This window comes from Citrus sinensis, chromosome 7, assembly GCF_022201045.2.
Source record: "Citrus sinensis cultivar Valencia sweet orange chromosome 7, DVS_A1.0, whole genome shotgun sequence".
NCBI lineage: Eukaryota > Viridiplantae > Streptophyta > Magnoliopsida > Sapindales > Rutaceae > Citrus > Citrus sinensis.
In genome coordinates this window covers 18,002,840-18,009,553 of record NC_068562.1, presented here as the reverse complement: position 1 = coordinate 18,009,553, position 6,714 = coordinate 18,002,840, and the positions used below count along the sequence as shown (strand labels likewise).

The 6,714-nt window shown below is 36.1% G+C and overlaps 1 non-coding gene across 1 annotated transcript; it reads right to left on the bottom strand.

Annotated features, from left to right (window-relative positions):
• Nucleotides 1-495: 495 nt before the first annotated feature.
• LOC127899012 (small nucleolar RNA R71) lies at nt 496-602 on the bottom strand. Its single transcript, XR_008050779.1, has one exon. It is a non-coding gene; the product is annotated as a small nucleolar RNA R71 (small nucleolar RNA).
• Between the last annotated feature and the right edge of the window lie 6,112 nt (nt 603-6,714).

Here is a 6,714-nt window from a genome sequence, read left to right as displayed (position 1 = left end):
TATAGGGAATTTAAATCCCCGAGGAGATTTACAACTAGTAAATGCACAAGAAACTCAAGAAAGTCAGAATAGGTAGATTACTTATGGGCCACCAGGGAACAACAATATTCATATGGCAGATGATAGAGATAGAGCCATTGAATTTATGCAGCGTTGACGCCTCAAGCCATAAATTGTGGAATAGTTCGATCCGAAGTGCAAGCTGACAATTTTGAGCTCAAACCCATGATGTTTCAGATGCTTCAAACAGTTGGGAAGTTTAATGAACTGCCATCTGAAGATCCTCATTTAGATCGTAAGTTGTTTTTGGAAGTGACTAATTCTTTCAAGATTGCTAGAGCATCACATGAAGTATTGAGGCTCAGACTTTTCCTGTTTTCTTTGAAAGATCGACCAAGGACATGGTTGAATTCTTTACCACCTAACTCCATTACAAGATGGAATGACTTAGCAGATAAATTTTTGATGAAATACTTCCCACCAACTAAAAATAAAAAATTAAGGAATGAGATCATATCTTTCCATCAACTTGAAGATGAGAGTTTGTATGATGCATAAGAAAGATTCAAGGAGTTACTTAAGAGATGTCCTTATTATGGTATTCCTTACTTCATACAGTTCGAAACTTTTTACAATTGTCTTAACCCAAGCACTAGATTAATGGTGGATGCTTCAATAAATGAGGCTTTCTTATCTAAGTACTACAATGAGGCCTATGAGATTTTAAAGAGGATAGCCAACAATAATTATCATTTGCCATCAACCAGACAAGCTGCATGACTCAACCTATGCCTGACAAGATATTGTCCGCTTTTAGCCTTAACAATGTCTGTATTATTTTATTTTTAGGGCGCCTATACACCCCAAAACAAGTTTTGCTAATTAAGGTGTGGATCACCCCTTATAAACCCAGCATCTCTCCTGTGTTGTCCCGATGTGAAATTTGCCTAGGGTGTTATATTCACCCCCTTGGGGACTCATCGTCCTCGCTGAGGTTTGCCCCACCATCATTCAAGAGGACAAGTGAAGCCGCTCTGATACAATAATGTCATGACCTAACCCAGACTTGGCAAGATATTGTCCGCTTTGGGCCTTAACAAGGCCCACACAGTTTTGTTCCTAGAGCGCCCATACACCCTGAAACACGTCTTACCTGTTAAGGTGTAGATCACCCCTTATAAACCCAACATCTCTCTCGTGCTTTGCTAATATGGGATTTGCCTAGGGTGTTTCACAAGCTGCAGCAAGAGGAGTAATAGGAGTTTATAACGTAAAGGCCTTGACAGCACTGTCAGCCTAAGTTACCTCATTAATAAATATGGTGAAGACTATGACCACTGCTCCAGCAACTATCAACCAAGTTGCTAACGTATCCTATGTTTATTATGGAAAGGGGCACTTATTTGACAATTATCTTGGGAATCCAGCCTTGGCTAACTATGTGGGAAACTTCAACAGGCAGAACAATCAATATTCAAATGCCTACAATCCTAGATGGAGGCAGCACCCAAACTTTTCATTGAGCAATTATAATCAACATGCTGCAGCATCCAGTGGACAAAATAGACCCGCTTAACTACCTAGATTTCATCAACAAAATCAAGGGTAAAGAAACACCAGCAATGACCAACTCAATTCTCTTGAAGCTTTGCTTGAGGAATACATTGTGAAGAATGAAGCAGCTGTACAAAGTCAAGCAATATCCTTAAGAAATTTAGAAAATCAGATTGGATAGCTTGCTACAACATTAAGTAATAGACCTCAAGATAGTTTACCTAGCAATACAGAGGATCTTAGAAGAGAAGGAAAAGAACACTGTAAATTCGCCTTTTGTTCTTTTTCGCATCTAGAAAGGATGTTCATATTCTAGTTAGAGTATAAAAGAGAATAGTTGAGCCCGTCTCAGCCCAAAAGGATACTTAATTTAAGGAGGAGCCACAACAACCCATTTTCTAGCCCAATGATGTGAACAACCAAGCTTCAGTGTCAACAGAAAATAATGATCCAGCAAATGTTGAAGAAGATGTTGCAGTACCAACTATATCAATTTAGAACAAGGCAAAAGAGAAGCAACCTGCACAACTTGTTGTAGCACAGTAGCTTATGCATCTACCACATTTTACACAAAGATATAAGAAGAAAAAGTAAGACAAGCAATTTAGTAAGTTCTTAGAAGTGTTGAAGCAACTATATATCAATATTTCTTTAGTAAAAGCTCTCGAACAAATGTCAAATTATGTTAAGTTCTTGAAAGATATTCTACTAAGGAAAATGAGACTTGGAGAGTTTGAAACAGTTGCTCTAACTCAAGAATGCAACTATATGCTTCAGAATAAAATACCTCAGAAGTTGAAAGATCCAGGAAGTTTTACAATGCCAAGCTCCATTGGAACTAAATACAAAGGTAAAGCACTATGTGATTTAGGGGCAAGCATTAATCTTATGCCTTTATCAGTGTTTAAGCAATTAAGAATTAGAGAAGTTAGACTTACAATAGTGACTTTACAACTTGCTGACCGATCTTACGTTTATCTAGAAGGGAAGATTGAAAATGTTTTGATAAAAGTGGATAAGTTTATTTTTCCAGTAGATTCCATAGTGTTGGACTTTAAGGCAGACAAAAAAGTGTCAATCATTCTAAGAAGGCATTTCTTAGCTAGAGGATAGACCATAATTGATGTGTAAAAAAGAAAGTTGACTATGCAGATGAATGGCCAGCAAGTTACATTCAATGTGCTAGATGCTATGAAGAGTCTTGATGAAGTTGAAGACTGTAATTTTATCAGTGTTGTAGATTCGTTGTGATAGAGAGATTAAACAATTACTACAGTAAAGAGAAAATCGATGTTGTAACATTTGAAGAACTTAGAGATGAAGATCCTATAGCAGCTAATATAGCATAGTTATGAGAGAAGCAACCCGTAAGAGTTGTCACACATTTTAAATCTTTAGAACTCTCAAATACGGAAGTAAAACTGTTTATTCATTCTATTGAGTCACCTCCTGTTCTAGAATTAAAACTTTTGCCTTCACATTTAAAATATGTTTATCTTGGTGACAATGACACACTACTTATAATTATTTCATCTGCTTTGAGTGCAGATCAATGGAAGAGCTTGGTGGATGTATTGAGGAGATATAAGAAAGCTATTGGATGGATCATGACAGATATCAAAGGAATCAGCCCATCTATATACATCCATAAAATTCTACTGGAAGACTGCTATAACAATTCTATAGACTAATAAAAAAGATTAAATACCATTATGACGAAAGTTGTAAAGAAGAAGATCATCAAGTGGCTTGATGCTGGAATTATTTACCCAATATTAGACAGCTCATAGGTAAGTCCAATTTAATGTGTTCCAAAAAAAGGTGGAGTAACCGATGTAACAAATTAAAAGAATGAGCTCATTCCCACAAGAACATTGATTAAAAGAATCTCTGACTATGAATGGTATCACAAAAACATTTCCTGATGAGCAATTGTTGATGTTATAACGGTCTCAGATGCTACAACAATCGGGTTTCCAATGGTATTTAGATTTTGCCAACTATTTGGTGAGTGCACTATTACCACCATATATGAGTTACCAGCAGAAAAGAGATTTCTTTATAATGTAAAAAGTTATCAATCGGATAAGCCCTATTTGTACAATATGTGTTCAGACCATATGATTAGATGATGTGTATTAAATGAAGAAATTTAAGTTATTTTGCAATCCTGCCATACTACAGCATATGGAGGTCATTTTGGAGGGCACAAAAAAGCAGAAAAAGTCCTTCAATCAGGCTACTACTGGCCCTTTATTTTTAAAGATGCTTATGAGCTTGTTAAATGTTGTAATATGTGTCAAAGGGTAGGAAACATCTCTAAAAAACATGAGATGCCACTTACTAACATTTTAGAGGTTAAACTCTTTGATGTATGAGGTATAGATTTAATGGGATCGTTCCCACCCTCTTTTGGCAAACTATATATCCCAATAGCTTTAGACTATGTCTCTAAATAGGTAGAAACGGTAGCATTATGAACTAATAATGTCAAAGCAATAGTTAAATTCCTTCAAAAGAATATATTCTCAAGATTTGGCACTCCAAAAGCTATCATTAGTGATGAAAGAACACATTTTTGCAATAGAACATTTGCCACAACACTGGCTAAGTATGAATCAAGCACAAGGTTGTTACAGCGTATCATCCACAAACAAGTAGATAGGCAGAGGTATCCAATAGGGAGGTCAAGAAGATTTTGGAAAAAATTATGAGTCCCAACAGGAATGATTGGTCACTTAGATTAAATGACTCCTTATGGGCATATAGAATAGCCTATAAAACTTCACTTGGCATGTCACCGTACAGAATTATTTATGGAAAAGCATGTCACTTGTCATTAGACCTCGAGCACGTAGAATATTGGGCAGTCAAGTAACTGAATATGGATATGACTGCTGTAGCAGATCATACAAAATTACAACTTTCAGGTTATTCTCCTGTGAAAATGCAAGATTGATAAGGAGAAGACCAAGCAATGATATGACCAAAGAATCCAAAGAGGGAACTCATTCCAGGCACTCAAGTCTTGCTTTACAACTCAAGATTAAAGCTCTTTCCTCGGAAATTGAAATCTAGATGGTCAAGACCTTTCAAGCTTATTAAAGTATATACTTATGAGGCTGTTGAACTTCTAGATGAAAGAACGGGTCAAGAATTTAAAGTTAATGGACATAGAGTAAAGGATTACATAAGAGCTAGTGTAAATCACCCAAATGAGGACTTGTTCTTGAGGGATCCCACATGAGCAAGCAAGGATGGTCAGACTGAATTACCTAAAATCAAGTGCTAATTGAGAGGCAACCTAATGATTAGGGGAGTTATTTCAATTTTTCTTTAAACATTAAGTCTAGTTTTCTTGCTTTTAATTAAATATTTTTTAGCATTTTAATCAATTATTTAATTTCTTTCTTTATTTTATTGCAACACGTTTTAAAAAAAAAATTGGGCAAAGAAACTTATAAGAATTGTTGTAGCATTATAGGCAACATGGTAATTAGGTAGTGGTTCTCATCACATAGGAGAATTTATCGTTGTTGTTGCAGCAACGATTTTTACTGCTAGGAGTAATTTTGCCAGCTGGCGTCAGCAGAGTAGAGTTATAGATAAGAAAGGATTGTGCAATTCCTAAATAACCGTGATAAATATCGTTTCCTTTTTAAACTTAGATTTGTTTTAAATTTCAAATATGCTTTCCAATTTATTCTTTTTTATCTTATCGCCACCTACAAATTAGTGATTTACTGTAGCGTCCTTTATTCTCATCCAAATTCTTTCTCTTCCCATTAATAATTATCACCATTATTTGCAATCCCTTTCATGATTTACACTTTTGTAAAGTAGCTAAACGATCAATTCAGTCTGCTCTAGCAATGACAAGGTACAAGAAGACAACGGCTCGATTAAAGGACTTTCACGCTTCCATAGCTACAAAGCCGATGATAAATTTGAAGAATTTATAGAGCCAAGGAAGATTATGGGGGAAAAGGGTTTCATATTCCCCACGCAACCAATAGGTGTAATGAGCAGCATCCATACTACTGTAGCAAGGTGAGAATAGGTTAAATTTTGCTCTCACCCTCAAAACCCCATTGTTTCGGTTGTTAAAAACATCTATTCCAACATGTTGTAGCAAGACCATCAAAATATTTTTGTAAGGCAAGTCCAAGTCCCTTTAAACTATAAGGTTATTAATGCCTTTTATAATTTACCCACTGCTATTGAATGTGAATATACCCAATTTGCTGCAAATATGACCGTCAAGAAATATAGGGAAGTTTTCAAAACATTAACCGTCTCTGGTAGTGAGTGGATGAATGAAGGACGGGTAGTTAACAGAATCGATTTGAAACCTGTAGCCAAGGTTTGGGTTAAATTCTTAAAATCTAGGTTAATACCTACTACCCACACCAATATGGTTTCACAAGACCGACTCGTACTCCTTTATGCCATTATAAAAGAGTTATCTATAGATGTCAGTAAAATTATAAAACAAGAGATTCGAGACTGCGCAACAAGAAAATAGAAATCAGCAACCTTGGTATTCCTTTTTTTAATCAGAGGTATATATGAAGCCTTAGGGGTGAAGTTTGAGGCAGGTGATGAAAGGGTAAGGAATGAATGAGCCACTATAGCCCGAACAATAGAGAGAATTGATGGAGAGACTACAACTATAGTAACTCCAGAGCACCCTACTGCAGCAACTCTAAAACACCCTGCTCCAGTAAAAGTAGAATAGGCTCTCGGGCTTGAGAAGATGATTTAAGCACTTAGTGAGACAATGCAAGCATGTGTCCAAGCCTAGATGGATGAAAATAAAAGGTTGTGGACTTACTTGCAGTATTTAGAAGCCTTAAAGCACCAATTTGCTTTGTACATGAAGAGTAAGAATGAAGATTTTCCAAACTCGTTGTTGCAGCAATTTAAATTTAAAGAAGCTGAGGAAGAAGCTCCAGCAGACAAGGGTAAAAATACTGCAGCAAAAAATGAGAGAGAATGAGAGTCTAAGGAAGATCACCAGCCAGAGCAAAAAGAAGTAGAGGATGCTGAAGCAGAAACATAAGACTCAGAATAGGAAGAGGGAAATAAAGAAGAGGAGAAAAGAGAGGCATAACTCCCAAAGGTTACTCTTTCTCGCAAAAGAAAAGAGAAAATTTTATA